This window comes from Eurosta solidaginis, chromosome 5, assembly GCF_040869045.1.
Source record: "Eurosta solidaginis isolate ZX-2024a chromosome 5, ASM4086904v1, whole genome shotgun sequence".
NCBI lineage: Eukaryota > Metazoa > Arthropoda > Insecta > Diptera > Tephritidae > Eurosta > Eurosta solidaginis.
This window is the reverse complement of record NC_090323.1, coordinates 88543621-88563935: the sequence shown is the minus strand read 5'-3', so window position 1 is coordinate 88563935 and position 20315 is coordinate 88543621. Positions and strand designations below refer to the sequence as shown.

General features: G+C 36.8%; 1 protein-coding gene across 2 annotated transcripts in view; it reads left to right on the top strand.

Moving 5' to 3' along the window:
• LOC137233596 (IQ and AAA domain-containing protein 1-like) overlaps window positions 1–20315 on the top strand; it is a 535768-nt gene that overhangs the window by 285780 nt on the left and 229673 nt on the right. The window lies entirely within an intron of this gene.

Below are 20315 nucleotides of genomic sequence, written 5' to 3'. Positions count from 1 at the left end.
TATATTTTTAAGAAGGCATTCAGTAACTTTAAATTTTTTTAATGATGTGTATGATTTAAGGTGTTTTCAATGGTCCGCAGATAAAAAAAATAGTTTCAGGTTATGAATTTTCATCAAAATTGAATGGTATCGATCAACGTGCATAGAGAGATACAGTTTCCGTTATTGAGCAGTTTCTTGGCAACGAACGAGCTGCCAATTATAAAAATATTGTTGCAGAAATGATTTTGGCATATGGCGAAATGGGCATATTAATGTCGCATTTCCTTCACAATCATTTAAATTTTTTTCCTGATGATTTAGGACCTTGTAGCGATGAGCATGGCGAAAAATTCCATCAGGACATTGCGGCTGTTGAAAAGCGCTTTAAAGGACAGGACATTACGCATATGCTTGGCGAATACAGTTGGTCTATTTGTCGCGATACTGACACAAATGCCTACAAACGCAAAAATAAAAGGCCTAAGTTTCTTTAGAATCATTGAAAATTTTAATGTAACAATTTTTAATTTTAATATAATAAATTTAATAAAAAGTTCGTTGAGGCCGATAGTCTTAGCTTCTCAAAGTAATATAATTATTTATAATTGTATTTCTCATGAATAAATAAAAAATAAGTTTTTTTAATGAGGTGAAACCGTTACAAAAAAACCGATAACCATTAAAAAAGAAAAAATTCAGAAAAGACCTGAGAATTGATAAAAATAAATTTTTTTTTCTGCCTGCAAAAATTCAGCTCGATTGGATTACGGAAAAGGGTTAAAAATATTTCCTAAGTCTTTCACACAGGCGGACAGACACACTACGAACTTTATACTTTATACATAAAAAAAAATTCTGACGTGTACATGAAAATCGCCGATACACGTGCATCTTTTTCCCCCTTTCCGAAAAAGTATATTTGGTTCATAGAACAGGGGCCCTATTCGCTAACTGTGAGTTTTAAAGTGTGCACAAGAAATTGTGTAAGCTTTGAAATTCTGATTCTGTAAAGCAATAAAACTTCGTGAGTTTTCTTGGCAGTCAGTGTACACTATTGTGACATTCTAAACTCATACGTACTGTTGCAGAATGACTTTTTTTGTTTTCATGGCGTTTGATGAATATTTTCTCACTGACATAAGACTTTTTACATTCAGCGCCCATTCAGCAAAACAATGTGCACAATAATTTACAGAATCGCTGATGTCATTAATAAATAATATTGTAACGAATTTAGTGCAATTCCGTTTATTTGCAACCTTCTACTAACGTTCGAATCACTAAACTGTTGAATAAATAACTCCACTATTCAATAATGCAAAATGGCCTTTAATAAAGTACTCCACAATAACAATTCTACTTCTCAACAGATATCGTGCTTAAATAAAACTGATCACTGATTCTCAGCTTTACCTCCTTTTATACTCTGTGATTTCCTCGTTTATATGTGAGTGATATTTGCAAAAATGATTGCCTACTTTTGTGAGCATATCAGATAAGATATATGAATGTGTTTGCGTGCTTCTCTCCGCTGCGTGTACGTACATATGTGTAGACATAATGATTTTTCCACCGATGATTTCCTACTTTTGGGAGTATCTCAGATATATGCATGTGTTTGTGCGCTTCTCTCCGCTGCTTGTATGGACATATGGGTAGACATAATGATTGATTTGTTGATGTGCATACAAGTCACTGCTTAGTATCGGCTTAGAGATTATAGTATCTATTAGTGTTGTTAATATTCGTCACAATATAAATAAATGTGGACCTAGTATACTTCCCTCGGGAATGCCAGAAGTCGCAACAAATGGACTAGACAATTTCCCATCAGTGGCAACAACGCAATGTTTATTACTTAAATAAGAACATATCCGCAAAAGAAACGTTGAATGAAAAGCTTAACCCATTAACGTCCAACTTTTATTTCGTTCTTTTATCACCTTTTTCTGTTAGTATGGTCCAAAATATATATAAATGTACAAATAATTTGTTTAATACTTTATATATGTATTTTATTGCATCTGAAAAATTTGTTCCCAAGACATTGGGTACATAAGACTTAAATCATGTTGTGATAGTCTACAAAACAATGAACATGTATACCTGGGTAGCATTCAGTACTCATAAATTTTTGTACACAGCACATATCGTTTTTGTTTTCCATTTAGAATAGCGGCTTAAATATGTTTTGTTATGGCTCGGTTGAGTGCACGAACTGTGGTACCAAGCGTTTTCGGATCTGAGAGGCTATAATTTATGTACAATAGCTACCATTCGAATGAAGTCAAGATATGCAATTTTCTCATGACCTAAATTATATATAACGAATGCATTATACATACAAATATTCAGACAGTTTGTGAAAAGCCTAAAGTACCAATTTTTTTTTCATATAGTTTTGGTAAGCTTTTCCGATCTATTCGGGAGCAGTGCAAATAAAACAATTTATTTCACCTTACCTTTTTTAATCTTCTATAGTTTCTATCTCTTATTCTTGTAAATTATGTTTTATTTCTTTAATTTAATACCGTAATCCAAATGTAAGTGAAAATTTAACAATTTATAAATCAATGTTAAATGTAAATATGTGTAACTGTGATAATTTCAAATTAATATTGTTGTTGTTTTTGTGTTTTTATTGTTGACAAATGCAGAATTGCTCCAGAAGAAGCCAAGAAAATTTGGCGAAACGTCGAGCTGTAAGGTGAAATAAATTGTTTTATTTGCACTACTCCCGAATAGATCGGAAAAGCTTACCAAAAGTATATGAAATACAATCAAACCGATCTGAGTACCATTTTTTCCTTTAATTTTTACAGGATACTTGTTGATATGTCAGTCTAACTTATCCACACCTATCATATATTTGTTATATAGTGATATTACATGAGGCTGAAGAACTTGAATATATTTTTTATCATTTACACTTTGATGGTTGGTAACACCTTTTACACATTTGTTATCATTCCACGAAACAACTAATACTTCGTTATTTTTATCAAATCTATAATCAGTAGCGCCGCAGGGCTATTTTTTCATGGCTTTATCTGTTTTTATTGGACACTTATTTAGACGGTTGAATCTGGCTGTACCAATAGCACGCATATTTGATCCACTGCTTTTAGCCAAACCGCATTGGCTTTCCTCTGATAAATTGCTTTAGGAAGTGTCAGGAGACCTCTTGAGTTCTAATGAAATAATTTCAATAAAGATATTTAACGTTTAATAAAAAGTTCATTTGTACAGAGTTTTTGTATAAATTTCATAAATTCCACGCTGGCTCTGCTGTTCGGACGCTTTCTATTTTAGTTCTCGCAATCGACTGACTGACAGCCATCTTCTTGTTCATTGCCTTTTTCGTGAGTAGGGTTACCAGCTTGCTGACAGTTGGCCTTTCCTGATATGGAATCGACCCCGATTTCGTTGTCTTCTAGGTCGCTATAGCTTGTTTCGTTCTCATCGAGTTCGGGACAGTTTCTACACCAAGGTTGCAGTTTGCTAGATTCGAAAACAGAAGAGTAGTTTCGCGACTTTATTGACATACCCGGAATGTCTTCGATTAAATATCGGTCATTGTTTAAGACTTTGGCTATACGATACGGACCACGATATTTTGACTATATTTTTCTCGATTCACCGGTAGCGGCGGCTTCGTTCTCAATGACAACTAAATCATCTTCGCGATAAACTCGAGGGATTGTATGTTTCTCGTCAAACCGTTTTTTCCATTTTTGTCGTTCGCGTTCGATATTATCCGTAGCTTGTATACGTTTTTCGTCTATCGGAATCTCCTCTACGGTTTGGTCGACGTCATCATGCACGGCGGCAACTAACAAATTGTGTAAGATATCGCGCAAGTTAGAGTCGAATATTAGCTCGTTTGGGCTATATCCGGTCGTTTTATTCGGTTGTGAGTTGACTGTAAATTGCAAATTTCGTAACAACAAGTCCCATTCCTTAGGGTTATCAACCGAGGTTCGTAAGTAATTTAAAATCATCTGGTTTGCCCGTTCGACTTGCCCGTTTGCTCGCGGAGTACGTACCACTGTTTTTACGTGCTTTATGCTGGCAATACGTGGTAAATGCCTTTGACGTGTAAGCGGTTCCACAGTCCGTAGTCATTTTAAGAGGCAGCCCGAAATAGCTCGTTACATCATTTAACAAATTTATTACGTGCGTCGTTTTTGTATCGCGAACCGGTCTAACAATGAGATATTTGGAAAACGAGTCTGAAATCGCTATGACGTACGAATTCCCATTCTTACTACGAATAAACGGCCCGAGATGATCGATATGAATCACGCGGAACGGAATCGGGTCTACCGGATCAAAATGCAAAGTACCTTCAGCCTTACCGAATTGGGCCTTACGATAACAGCACTCCGTGCACGCGCCGATATAATTTTTAATGCATTTCCGCATTTGCGCGAACCAAAACGTTTTGCGAATTCGATAAATGGTTTTCTCCAAAGCATGGTGACCCATCTTGTTATGGCAAAGTTGAGCAATGCGCCAACGTACGGAGTTAGGGACGACAAATTTCAGTCCATCTTCTTCTTGACGATAATGGCGATAATTTTGGATACGAAAATATTTCTTGATCTCTAGAGCTTGCTGAGATTTTACGTGGCCTTGCAAAATGCGATGATTTAACGAAGTTTTGGGGCTTGTATTTGCAGCGTATAAAGCCAATCATTAGCGTCGGAGTTTATTTCAAAGATAGATCCAGCCGGCTGTACGTTTTCAGGGGGCTGGTGAGGCGCTCGGCTCATTGCGTCTACGTGCGCAGTCTGCTTCCTGAACGATGTACTGCTTCAAAGTCGAACTCCGATATCTTCCACCACCAGCGCGCGATTTTAGGCTTTAGTTCCTTGTTATCTCGTACCTTGGCCACGGCTGAGCAATCAGTCACCAAACGAAACTTTTTGCCCAACAAGTAAATGCGGAATCATTCTAGTACCTCAACAACGGCGAGGGCTTCCAATTCATATGAATGGTAGCGACTTTCCGGATCTGTGGAATGTCGACTGAAGTACATTGTATGCTGCCACGTCTTGTTATCGTATGACTGCATCAGCACACCAGCTAGACCAACACTGCTGGCATCAGTATGTACCTCGTGCAGCGCGGTTTGATCGTATAGGGCCAGTACCGGAGTGGTTGTCAAAAGTTCGATGATTCGTTTAAACGAGTTCTGTTGAAGATCAGTCCAGCAGAACGAGTTTTGTTCGGATTTGCGTAGAAGCGTGGTCAAGGGCTTAGTTATATAGCGAGTAATCAGGAACGAGCTTCCTGAAGAAGCCCGTGACCCAAGAACCGTCTCAATTCGGTGACATTCGTAGGCACTTGGAAATTTTTAATAGCTGATACTTTGCGATTTCCAGGGGTTATACCGTTCTCGGTAATCACGTGACCGAGGTATTCGATTCGTGTTACTAAAAATTTACATTTGTCTATACGCAATGTCAACCCACTATCGCCCAAGATACATAAGAACTTTTTAAGACGTTGTAATCCTTCATCAATGGTGCGGCTTGGTATTATGACATTATCCAAATATGCCAAAACTTCCCCAGGTTTCATCTTGGATACTAACCTATTCATTACCGTTTGGAGCACGGCCGGAGCGTTGACTAAACCAAACGGCGTTCTATTGAATTCGTAATGCCCTTCGTTGGTAACAAATGCTATGAACTGTTTTGATTGTTCTTCGAGCTCTATTTGATAATACCCCATTCTTAGGTCTAATATTGAAAAATATTTATTACCTGTTAGCTGAGTGAAATGTTCATCCATAACTGGCATCGGATATGACGTTTTGTTCGTGATTTTGTTTAGGCACCTGTAATTCACACAGAGGCGATGCTCACCATTTTGCTTCTCGACCAGTACAATTGCTGAGGCATATGAGGATTCTGATAAACATATGATTTCATTGTCGAGTAAGTCTTTGATTATGTCTGCCACAATCGGCCGTTTTGAGAATGGCAGACGATACGACTTCATATTTACCGGTATATTCGAGTTTAATTCGATTTTCATTTTCATGATGTTACATCTACCGAGTTCTGAAACCTTTTCAGAGAAAACACCGCGGAGTGAGGAGAGTAATTGTTCGAGTTTGTCAAAATCTTTATTAACGAGAGTACGCCGTTCACGAATGTTTAAAACATTTTCAATACGACAACCTTCATTATCGATAACCAGCCGACTTCGGTTTCTGCACAAACTATCAGTTCCAAGCAAAACATTTTCACTTATCAAATTATCTTCTACTATCAACCCGTCACTTTCAATTTTCTCACAGTCAATTTCTATTATCAAGTTTATTTTCTCATTACATACGAATTTACCGCCACCAAACACATTCAATGTTATTAAACACGGTGTACAACTGCCAAGTTTCCTGCCAAAGCTGCCTCTTACAAGAGTATGACTACTGCCAGGATCTACGAAAGAATTTGTCAAAAGTCCGTTCACTTTAATATCCTTGATGTTTACGTCAATAATTTCTTTTGTTGGTTGAAGGGATTGATTAATTAGTTTTACCGTATTTGATTTTTCCGGACAAGTTTCGATTGTGTGATTAGTGCGTTGACATTTTTCACAACGGGTTTTTTTCTGCGGTTCTGGACATTTTATTGAATAATGCCCAAATTTCAGACATTTGTAGCACTTTACATTTTCGTTGGATTTTGTAGCAATATCTCGCGAACCGGACGTAGCATTTGTTAGGACCATTGGTTTTGGCCTTGCTTGTGAATTTGTCTTAACCTCGTTAAATATATTGTAGTTATTGATATCACGCAACAAATCAATACATCGCGAGTAATAATTAGATATTTTTCGTTTAAGGTCTGCATCATTTATACCGTTCACAATATGTATAGTGATATCGTTTTCTGGAATGCCTCTTTTCATACCATACGCAACCATACGATAATAAAATACTTGTGGTGATTCATTCGTATTTCTTTTCATTTGGGAAATTTTTATGTGTATATCCGCGACACTTTGTAGACATGGGAAGTCGCACACTAATCGATTAGAAAATTCTGACCACGACGTATATACGACTTGCAGGGAGTCGATCCATTGTTTAGCGGGTCCCTGCATTTTCTGTTGCACCGCACACAGTAAAATACTATCATCGATGCCGTATGCATTTCGTACCATTTCGACGCGGTGTATGAATTGGGTTGCATTTAAAGATACACTTGAGTCAAATGTTGGCAATAGCTCTTTTATTTCACGAACATTATACATAGGGCGCGATTGCCAAACCGGCTGTTGGGGAATGTACGGAATATTGGCTTGGACGGGTCGTGCAGTGTAACTTGGAAGGTACGTGTAGTTAATACTAGGTTGAAAAATCGGCTGAGCATAACCGCCGGAAACCGGTATTGAGTACGATACGGGTGCACCCTGCGCATTAGGGAAGGCACTACTAACAGAAATTGGAAATGTTTGCGGAACGAACGTTTTCCATTTTTCACGTTTTGTTTTGCTAATGATATTCAACGAGTAGAGTTAAAATATAAATACGAATGGTAAAACGAATACCAAACACAACTGAACGATTTTATAGCGAGTACTGCGAGTACAAATGAACGTAACAGACAATTTGATTGTTATTGCATTACTATTGCTACCAATACCTATAACCTTGCGTGTGCGTTCAATGATCATCAAATTGTTTACCATGTATGCAAATGAAACAAAATAAACACAACATAAAACGAGATGATATACCAGAATACGAAGCGAATGACGTTTTATTTTGGTTAATTCTTTTCAGACTATTCGTCCTGAAAGAAGAATACGATTCACGATACGAAGCGAATGACGTTTTATTTTCTTGGTGAATTCTTTTCAAGCTAGGCCTGCTGAAAGAAGAATGCGTTCCACGAGAAAATATTGAACAGTGTTTTGACGAGTTTCTTTCAGCTTTTCGTACTGAGAGAAAGATATTAAAGTTGAAACGAATGACGTCGCTGGTGAATTCTCTTCAGGCTGGTCGTGCTGAGAGAGAATATGTTTCACAAGCAAGTAAAGACGGATAACGTTGTTACCGAATTTCACTCGAACTTTTGTGTTAAGAAAATTCTTTTTCGTATGGACTCGCAAATTTTAAATTAACGACCAATACAATACTAAAACGTAAGTGCAGAGGAGCCCCGTTTACCACGAATTGATTCAGCGGAGTCTCAACTTCTTTTATGCGTTAGATAAACGATATGTTAATTTAATTTAATGGCGAACACCTTTTTTTTAAACTCGATAATATGTATTTTTACTCGTTTAAACACATATTTTCACAATTGAATGTTTTTGCACACACATTTACACTTATTCAATTATATGCTGTATTTCGAGTTTTACGTTTTTAAGGGTGGATTTCATCCAACTACTGAGGCTGTCAGGAGACCTCTTGAGTTCTAATGAAATAATTTCAATAAAGATATTTAACGTTTAATAAAAAGTTTATTTGTACAGAGTTTTTGTATAAATTTCATAAATTCCACGGTGGCTCTGCAGTTCGGACGCTTTCTATTTTAGTTTTAGCAATCGACTAACTGACAGCCATCTTCTTTTTCATTACCTTTTTCGTGAGTAGGGTTACCAGCTTGCTGACAGAAGTGACCTCCGTAATATCTTACCATCTGCTCATCTATAGACAATTATTTTAAAAAACCATTAAGCTTTAAAAAATTTTCGTTCAGATTTTCAATCAGTGGCTTTATTTTGGGGTCCTTTTCAGGAATACCACTTCGAATGTTTTCGTTGTTATTGAAGTGCAAAAATCGTTTGATTTCAGGGTGTCTGTTCCTTAGCATGTAGTTTCTTACAATTTGAATGTCAGCGTCGTCGTCTGTGCACCAATACATCCTTTCACTGGGTAAACTGTGGTATGATGTAAAAATGAATATGCCAAGAAACTTACGAAAACATTCTGAAGAAAGGCAGAAGTTATGGAAATTACATTGGTGTGCATAGCGCACACTTTCGTCAACTATGTGTTGAACTAGCGAATTGTCAAAAAAGAATTTAAAAATGTCAAATGCCCCTCTTTGCTGAAAATTCTCTCGAACTTTAGCTTTATTATCCTGGCAGCGTTCAGACGATGGAAAATTGTTACTATAACTTTCATCAGTATGAAACCATCGCGATGTGCAAGCTGGATTTTCTTTTTCCAGCTTTTGTCTTTTCGAAGTTGTACTTGGCGTGAAGTCCATATCTTTTTCATTTTCAGTAAAATGAATTTCTACTTCGCCGGGAACATCCTTCAGTTCTGTAACTTCATCAAGATTGTCTTCATCAATATTTTCACAATCAATCAGGGTATCAGCATCTGGAGGTAGTTGCACTGTATCAATAGCAATTTCGTCATCCAGCTCTGCATACTCGTGGAGTTCCATCCTTCCTTCAATTTCATGTGATTTGAGAGCTCTTTGGCTTAACATGCTTTAGATATAAAAATCTTAGCCCGATAGCGAAAAATATTTACAAAATTTGTGTACATAGTGACCAATGCTCCCAATTGGGAACATTGGAAAAACGTTGGAATTGTGAAATGTTAGCAATTTCTTGCGAAAAAAAACTAGTTATTTTATTTACTTACGTCACAATCTAGCACTTTAAGAATATACCACTTAAATCTTTTTGGTTAAATCAATAACAATGTGCAGATAAAATCCTTAAATGAGAAAAATGTGCCACTTCCGAGAATATTTGCTTGCTACTGACCACGTGATCGTTAGAGAGCATCAACAACAGCTGATTATAGGCATAGATATGTGAGAGTCTGTAATTCCTTTCGATTTTTTGATCAGTAGTTCTCTTTCGATATTATTTAATGATTTGTGTAAGTTCCCAAATGGGAACATTGGGTGTCAATGGATTAATTTTTTAATCAGAACTGTGTGAGGAACTCTATCAAGAGGGAAGTCAGTGTAAATGCAATTAACCTGGACTCCAGCAGAGAAAGACTCTACAAAATATTCGCTAAAAACAGCTAGATTTGTAACCGTAGACCTGTCAGCAACAAAACCGTGCTTGTGGGGATATAAGGGGTTTTACAGCGAACCTCAAATTGGCGTTCACATCGTTCTTATTATTAGGATAGGCCAAGGCTTGACAGTTTTCTACCAAGACAGAAGAAAACCCATCAAAGTCAGTTTGGGAGGAGGATATAATAGCTTTACTAACATCCTCACAGGAGAGACTAAGTGCACCAAAGTTCAGGATAGTAACGGCATTCATTGAAAAATTAAACGCTTTATTACCATCATCAGGAGAAAAATTTGACTTAAAAAACTCAACAAATAAGTTGACTGCCTCACTTAGAGATCGCGCAGACTGATCATCAAGGAAAACTCCAGAGGATAGTCTGGAGCCTCCTTTTTTTGACTATATATAGTTCCAAAATTTGTAGCATAGTTATTGAAATGTTAGCAATTTCTAAATGATTAAATATCTTTAAATAGTGCTTGTACTTAGTGAAGAATATATGATTCTTTGAACGTTTGAAGTTGCAAATATTTGTTTTTAATGTTCTTCAGTTTTTTAATTCTTTCGAATACCACGGAAGTTTATAAGGCATCTGTCGCTTTACGAGAATTTTAACCAAGCAGCGACTCGACTAAATATAATGGATTTAAATGTGGAGAAGCAGTTAGAGATATCAAGTCCCTCAAGTAATTCGTCACAATTTATTTCCATTAAAAAATCGTTAAATCTATGAAAATCGCACGAAATGCAATTGATTGCAATTGACAGTTAGTCTGCTATCTGAAGTATCCGACATTTGTATGTAGTTCGTTTTTTTTATATTTATATACATATTTACATACATATATCCATTGTACATTGTTTTACTTTGATATATGTATAGCTTATATATATCGCTTTTAACTAGAAGTCGAATTTTTTGTTCTTATATTGGCCTACTGATTTGTAAGATAGCGGGTTCGAATCGAGCTCAAGGCCTAACAATAATTATTTTATCATTATTATTGTTATGACATATTTTTCCTTGGATAAAAAATTTTTTAAATTAGAATAGAAGACAGAAAAAATTTAGCCAACTTCCAAAGCTCGTTGTACAGATCTATTTCGGGAACTGCTAAATTCTCTCATTGGTAAAGCTAGGATGCCGCTGCTATAAAGAAAGATGCAAATTGTGAATTGCGTGCGAACGGACGTGTATTTGGAGCTCGTAAATATAATAAACATTATTAAGTCTGTGTGCTTTGATAAGCACTAAAAATTGGTGAAACTAACAAAGTACTTAGTTACAGGTGATTACCAGCATTAATAAAGTGCCTGTGAGTTTCAATTATATTTAATTTAAATAAAAAGGTAAAAAAAAAATATATTTTGCTTGTGCAGTTTTGTGTAACTGTTAAGCAGAAAATGGAAGAGTGCGGGAAATGTCGCAAAAAAATAAGAGGGGAAACAGGTGTAAGATGTGAGGGTGTGTGTGGTAAGGTTTAACATAAAAACATTGCGTGTGCATCTATCGATGATTATGGCCTTAATTGTTTGCAAGGTTGTAAACTTTTAAGATTTATTTGTAATGATTGCATGACATATGTTTCCAATGTTGATGAGGCTTTAAGGGAAATCTTGGCTATTTCAGAGGTAAACAAAGTAAATTTGAAAGAGCAAAAAGCGAAATTGAAAAAATTTTTGAGTGAGCATAAAAGGGAAATAAGCGCTTCCATAACTCACAATGAAAGAGAAATGAAAATAATAGTAGAAAAAATCTATAAGGTGAACTCAGAAAAACTAGAGTTAATGAAAAAAATAGAATGCTTGTGCTTAGAAAATAAGGATAAACGAAGTAAAGTTAGTATACCGAATGAGGCGTTCACTAAGGAAAAGGATGAAATTATTAATGAAGTTAAAAAGGTTGCTAATATCCCTAATGAGGCATTTAATAAACAGAAGGAGGAAATTATAAAAGAAGTTAAGAAGGCTGCAAATCAGAATAAAGGTTTTGACGGTGGAAATGTTTCTACATATGCCACTGTTACAAAGGGCATCCCTCCAATTGTTATTAAGCCCAAAGTGAAACAAGCCATTGAGAAAACAAAAACGGATTTAAACAAAATAGACTCATTCCATTTAAATATAGGAAGGGTACAAAACAAAAATAATGGCACGATAAACACGTATAACTTCAGATATTCTTGATTCTGAAATTAATATTGCACCGTATACATTAAGTCGCTGCGACTCTCATAGTAGACATACGGGAGGGGTCGTTTTATTACTGAAAAAGGATATCAAGTACAAAGTCAGGTTTAATCGATCAATTGATAGAAATGTATGGTGTGCTATAGTAAAATTAAAGCAAGTGGACATTAAGTGGCACATAGGTGTGTTATACCATTCCCCAAGTTCTAGTGACAGTGAATTTTAAAATCACGTAGAGAGTATTTTATCAGAAGTATTAGAATCAGGTACGAATTCCCTTCTAGTTGGAGATTTCAATATAAACTTAAATATTAACTCTTCGAGTAGCTACAAACTGAATGAAATTTGTGCACGTAGCGCAATGAAACAAAAAAAAATTCAATACAAGAGTCGCGGAAAATTCTCAAACAAAAATAGATTTATTATATGCAAACGCTGATATACTGTCTTGTGTAAATCTTGAAGACCACAGAATATCCGATCACGAAACTATTTCATTTGCTATAAAAGTAAGTAATTCAAACCCGTTACGAAGAGTCATTTCATCAACATCCTGGAGAATTATTCGGCCGATACTTTGACGACTCTACTGAGGAATTGCGATCTCAGTTTAATAAGAAGCATGAATGTCAACGACATGATCAACTATATAAATACTTGTTTACTGGATTGTATGGGAGTACTAACGTTGGAAAAAAAACAGTACGGTAAAGTTAAGAAATAAATGGTATGACCAAGAATTGACAGAATTGAATAAACTAAAATACCGGTTGCACTCACAAGCTAGAGCAACGGGTGACTATACCGAATATAACATGGTCGCGAAGTACTACAAAAAACTAATCAAATTTAAAAATATTAAATACATGGAGAATAATATTGATATCAATTGTTCAGATAGCAGGCTAATGTGGTAAACTTAACGGGGCCACAAGAAAAGATCTTGACGGTGATCGTAAAAGGTGTGACATATGATACACCTCGCGATATTGCTGAAGCATTGAACTCCTTCTTTATAAATAGCATTGTTGATATAAACAGGGAAATTGAAGTTGTTCAGAGTCAGAACGACTTCCAATTTACAACTATGTTATGTTTAAAATTCGAAGAAATTACGGTTGAGGATGTTATACGTATAGCAAAAAGGCTCAAAAAAAAACTGGGGGGGGGGTAATTTCCTTCAGAAGGCGTAATTAAAGATTCGGTATCGTACATGGGTTTCTTCTATGCAACCGCTATAAACAAATCCATGACTACTGGAATAGTGCCAGACATGTGGAAAATTTCGACAATAGTACCAATTAGGAAAGTAAAAGATTCAATAATGGCAGAAGAACTCAGGCCGATAAATACATTGCCGAACATAGAAAAAATTCTGGAAATTGTAATAAAAAATCAACTGCTTAATTACTTAGAAAATAATAAAATCCTTATAAAGGAACAATCCGGTTTCCGAGAAAGGCACTCTTGCGAGACAGCGTTAAATTACGTCATATCTAGCTGGAAGGAAGAGCTGAGCCTAAAAAAGCATATAGTAGCAGTTTTCATTGACCTGAAAAGAGCGTTCGAAACAATTGATAGGAATATAATGCTCGATAAACTACAAAAAATTGGTATTAGGGAAAATGAATTGCAGTGGTTTAGAAGCTTCTTATCAGACCGGAAACAAAGAACAACCATCGAGTCAGTAGTCTCATCCGAGGCACAAGTGTACATAGGTTTACCACAAGGGTCGGTATTAGCACCAATCCTGTTCAACATTTACATAAACGATATATCATCAGCACTGAAATATAGTAAAGTCAGGTTGTTTGCAGATGATGCTCTACTTGAAGTAAATAAAGCGGACATTTCAATAGCAAGGAGCAAAATGCAAGAAGATTTGGACTCATTGTATAGATGGCTTTGCATTAATAAACTCAAGCTTAACGTTAACAAAACTAAGTTCATTGATTTATCTAGGACGACCAATAGAGAATCACTTAATTTAGATCTAAAAATAATGAATACGAGCATTGAGGATGTTAAAATATTTAAGTACTTAGGGATCCTGATTGACAATAAACTGAGGTTTACGGATCATATTGATTATATTGTTGCCAAAATGGGCAAAAAAATTGGATTTTGGAAGAGATCGTGTAAACTTATTAGTAAGAAATATAAATTGAAAGTTTATAGATCCATCATAGAACCGCACTTGTTATATTGCCCCACAATATTCTTTATTGCCAATGAACCACAAGTAGACAGGTCACAAATTATGCAAAACAAAGCTATGAGATTTATATTGAAAGTGAGGTACGACACCTCCATAAAGAGTATGCTTGATGCACTAAACTGGCTGAGCGTGAAACAGTTGATATTTTACCATAGTATGAAATTTGTATTTTATATCAAGCATGGTAAATTACCAGCCTACCTAAGTGAAAAACTTGTGTATGTGAATGAAACCCATTCTTACATAATCAGGGAAATAATAATTTTAGATTACCTCTTCTCAAAACAGAAATGGACAAGCAAAATATATTTTTCAAAGGCCTGAAATGTTTTAATGAACTACCTAATCATGTTAAAAATTGTGAAAACTTAAACACTTTCAAAAAAAGTTTTTTGGAATATTGCAAAACCCTTCCAATAAGATAAAATATTTTGTATCTGTATTTCATGTTACTGATCCTTGAGCGTACATGGCAATCCAAATAGACACAGAGGAACCTTATGCATCAGGTCAAATTCATATATGGCTCGCAATGAAATTAGGAAAGAATTGCTGATAATATCGTTCCAGACAAACAGTTGGAGTGTTCATGTGAATCACGTATATTTCTACAACAATGATATAATATAATTAATTATAATTGATATTAGAGAAAAATTGTAAGTTTACAAACGGCGATGGTTACTAGGACATGTTTCTGAATTTCACTTCTTCATCAGCTAGCTTTTCGGGAGCTGAGCGTTGAACTCGAATCTCCAACATTCATATCAGTGCAAGCCTTTAGCTGCTAAGCCATATGAATGTCCCGTTTTTCGCTGTACAATTGGTCTCTAAGAGTTGCCTTTTTGGTGATTATATTTCTTTTGATCAGCATGTAGGCACATACACTCTGTATGTAGTTTATTCCTAATGGTGTGGATATGATTTTTAGGCGCGCTTTTGAAAGCTTAGTAACATTTGTTCGGATTTTTACAGTATTTGTTTTTAATACTTCCGCTGTTACTATTATATCAATATGATCATATGTATTTAATTAGCGAGCTTTGCTCATATTGCTTTATACAATGGTTTTTGTAATTGATATAAGAGAAAAATTGTAAGTTTACAAACGGCGATGGTTACTAGGACATGTTTCTGAATTTCACTTCTTCGTCAGCTAGCTTTTCGGGAGCTGAGCGTTGAACTCGAATCTCCAACATTCATATCAGTGCAAGCCTTTAGCTGCTAAGCCATATGAATGTCCCGTTGTTCGCTGTACAATTGGTCTCTAAGAGTTGCCTTTTTGTTTGTGTTCCTTTTGATAATTAATTATGTTTACATAGAAGCTGGTACAGGGAGGATTGAAAATACCTCCTTTCCAACCGTCCGATAAGAATGGCTCATTCTTCTGAGCTGCTAGCTTTTGGGTTGACCGGAATCAAATGCATTCCGATAGCGTAGGTAAATAATAAAACTGTGTAATCATACGTGTTGGAGTAGGGCAGGATTGAGAAAACGTCCTTCCAACCTCCCAATGATATGACTCCAAAACTCGCCCGTTGGGACCACCAGTTCCCGTGCTGATCGGAATCTCATGCATTCCGACATCCCAAACGCTAGAAATCCTATTATTATTAAAATGTATTTATAATTTGTAATAATCTAAGTTTTAGGCTTAAAACGCCGTAATAATAAATAAATAATAAAAATAATAATAACCGTTCACCTATCACAGCGGTTGGATGTATGTCTTCATTATATCTACACCTATCCTGTTTCTTGACTATTGATTTTTACAGCGCTGCGACATCTGTTGCACAAACGATGTGAACATTGGAAATTATGCATAGTGTCATGTTTATTGACACTTTTTGCCCGTCCTCTGGGATGTATTAATAATTTTTTGTTGTTATGTCGGCCTACTGATTTATAAGATAGCAGGTTAGAATCGAGCTCAAGGGCTAACAATAATTATTTTATCATTATTATTGTTATGATAATTTTTTCCTGTAATGAAAAATTTTTAAATTAGATTAGAAGGAAAACATTTTGACAACTGCCAAAGCTCGTTGTATAGATCTATATCGGAAACTGCGAGCAATTCAAGGAGCTCTTTCCCCGTGCTCTGGGATGTATTAACAATTTTTTGTTAATACATCGGTCTACTGATTTATAAGATAGCCGTTATTGTTGTCGTGATGAATGTTTCCTTAAATAAAAATTGTTTTAAATTAGAATAGAAGAAAGGACAGCTGCAAAAGCTCGTTGTTTAGATCTATTTCGGGAGCTGATAAATTCCTCCATAGGTATGATTATCTATCTATATCTTATATATGAGAATGAAAGCCATTTTAAAAATTGCGTTAGTTTCATAAAGTTTTGTAAACGTTTATAAAAACAACTATGAGGAAATCGAGGTGAGAAAGGGAAAGGGAATGGGAATTGGGACTAGGGCTGGAAGTGGGAATGGGAATGTGAAGTTTTGCGGAAGTAGAAGTGGGTAGGGGAGTAGGCAACTGATTGGGAGTGGGAATGGGAGGAAGGCAACTGGAATAAGGGATGGACAAAATTATAAGAAAAATGGAAGATAGAGTCCAAAGGAATGGGATAGATAGTGAAGAAGGGAAAGGAGGCCCAATTTTTAAATGCAGGCAAGCCAACTTTCGAGCAGCATAAAGGAAGATGTATGTTTGTATGCAGCTTATGCACTCCGAAACCACTCCGCCCATTTTATTCAATTTTTATTTTATTTTATTTGCAGGATAGCTTCACAGCAACCTGGAGAGTGTTCCTGTGAAGTTTCTTTCCGGGAAGTAGATCAAGACAGATCTATTCGAAAAATTTCTATTCATGATTCGATTTGCGTGAAATTTGGTATTAAGGCAGCCTTTGTACAGATTAGTATTAACGATAATTTTTTCCTTCGAAGTGGACCAGGGACCGACTAGAACTGGGACTTGGGCTGGGACTCTAACTGAAATTGTTATACCTAACGTTGGAAACACGCCAAATTTTGTATGCAGTTAAGCATTCTGGTAGTGCTTTGTAAACATTATAATATTGTACCGAATTTCAGAGAAACTCCGCTTATTTTACAACCTTCTACTAAAGTTCGAATCACTAAACTGTTGAATAAATTACTCCACTATTCAGTATTGCAAAATGCCCTTTATTAAAGTACTTCACAAGAACACTTCTACTTCTCGACAGATAGCGTGCTTAAATCAAGCTGATTCCATGCCTCAGCTTTACCTCCTTTTATACTCTGTAATATCTCGTTCGCATACTTCTAGGCGTTTCTATTTCTAGAATTTACTACTCGTTTACCAGCTAAATTCCTCAGCTATAACTACAGATGCACGATTATTATAGCTTCTCGCATAGCTCATGCGCGTGTGTATGTGAGTGATACTTCCATAGATGAATGCCTAATTTTTGGGAGTATCTCAGATTTATGCATGTGTTTGTGCGTTGCCCTCCGCTGCTTGTATGGACTATGTATGACAAATTGATTGATTTGCAGATGTGCATACAACTCACTGCTTAGTATCGGCTTAGAGATGATAGTATCCCTTAGAGTTGCTAATATTCATCACACTGCCCTCCACCTAAGTCTAATCGTCTCGATCATACAAATCTCTCGATCTAAGTGCTGCCAGCCTTTCCAAATGAACCACTTTCATTTTGATTGTTGGTTTCCCAATGGTTTGTATGCGGTAGATGGTATCACTGATCTTCTTCACAACTTCGTACGGGCTTGCCCAATTGCACCAACATTTGGATGAAACACCTTTCCGCCAGTGAGGGTTGTATAGCAGTACCAAATCTCCCTCCCGGAAAGCTTCCGAATTATTGTTCTTGTCGTACCTGTGTTTCATCTTACTACTCATTACCCTGGGCCGTCCCTCACACTCTGTTCTTAGGCCAATGAAGAACTACTTCGTAGAGCTTGCGCCTGATGGATTGGCTTCGCATAATCAGTATCGTTCCCACGTTTAACAACAGTAGTGCGCCTGGCTTGAAACTACCTTCGCATTCATTCTGGGAAATGCTTTCCTTCGTTTTTGTGCGTTCATTTGGGTCTGTCAATGATAGTGTTTTTCTCAGGTATCTTTGATTTTGCTTTGTTTGGCCCACTCGTTCCATCAACCTTTGCCTTGAACTTTCGTGGTCTTTGTCGACTCTTCTCCACCAGTACTCGATTATTGCTGAACCCTTTTTCCAAACTGAAGTTAAGTGGCACATCCTGGTTCTCATAGCGCATAATCCTCCGCATATCGATCCTGATGTAATGGTGAACTAGGAAGTCCATTCCCAATACGACTTCATCAACAATCTCCGCCACAAAGAATTTGTGTAGAACCATGACCTTCCCAATGACATCACAGATCACTTCTCCCCGGACTTGGTTATACTCGCCAGTTACCGTACGCAACCTTGCTCCAGGTAATGGCTTTACTCTCCTGTTGACCAAATCAGATCGAATCAAGGAATGATATGCGCCCATATCTACATTCAGTTCACGTTCTTTGTCATCCACATTTCCTTTGCCGGTAAGATTGCTTGAGTTTCTTCCAATTTGCGAGGTAGATATCACAGGACATTCAATAGCTGGGGCAAGTTTTCGATCTTTACATCTGACTCGCTCTTGCTTATCTCCTCCAGCTTTACGTTTACGACCAGCCAAGTTGGAACTACCAGGACCGGTGTTTCAATGACGTGCAAGGTGCCCTGGCTTTCCACACTTAAAACATTTGATCGCACCACTATCCTTCTGTTGCGTTCCTTTTAAAGCTTCCAAAATTGCGTCTACCCACTCTGGCCTTTCTATTTCCACACGGCGAGCTTTAAAAACTGGCTTACACAGAAGCGACGCTGTTTCCTGTATCAGAGCGGTATCGTTTCTGCGAATGTAGGTTTTGGGTTTGCATATGTCGCTCCCTTCGTTTCGACATCCCGTATTCCATTAATAAAGCTCTGAATTTTTACCTCTTTGGTGTATTCCACGGGTGCGTCGGCATTCGCTAAATATGCCAGCCTTTCAACATCCGACGCAAACTTTTGCAATGTTTCCTCAGCCCTCTGGAAGCGGTTGAGTAACTGCATTTGGTATATCTCTCTCCTATGCCCGATCAATGCTTCATAACAGTTCCGTTCGCCTTCTGGAATAGTTTGTAAGATCTCAGCTGTAGGCACTTTCAATGCCATGAACAGTGCAGCAACTTTATCATCGGCATTCCAGTTGTTCACTGTTGCGGTCTTCTCAAACTGTAGCTTAAAGACCTGGAAAGGAACAGAACCGTCAAAAGATGGAGTTTTTACCTTCGGATTGCTCGCTGGAACAGCCGGGCGATTTAGATGGAGCTCTTGTATACGACCTTTTAAAGCATCTACCTCAGCCTCGATTTTGTTCTTAAACTGCATTATTTTTTCGTCCATACGGGCTTCCAGTTGGGCAGAGATCTGCGATGATACCTTTGCTGAAATTTGTCCCGATATTTCGGATATACGTGCCTCCTGTGCTTCAATCCTGGATGTTATTTGTGACGACATTTCGGATATACGTGTCTCCTGTGATTCCATTCTTCCACATTAATTCCTTCCGACTCCATAGCGTCTCGTAGCCGTGCTTGAAGTTCGATCTTATTGCCGGTTGTATTCAATCCACAGTTCTCCAACTCCTTTTTCAGTTTCTGGATCCTTAATTCACTTAACTTTCCCATGTCAAAGTTGTATTCGAAATCTTCGGAATTTATTCAACAATTCCTCTTCTGACACCAATTGTAACGAATCTCAGGGAAACTCCGCTTATTTTACAACCTTCTACTAACGTTCGAATCACTAAATTGTTAAATAAATAACTCCAATATTCGATAATGCAAAATGGCCTTTATTAAAGTACTTCACAATAGCACTTCAACTTCTCGACAGG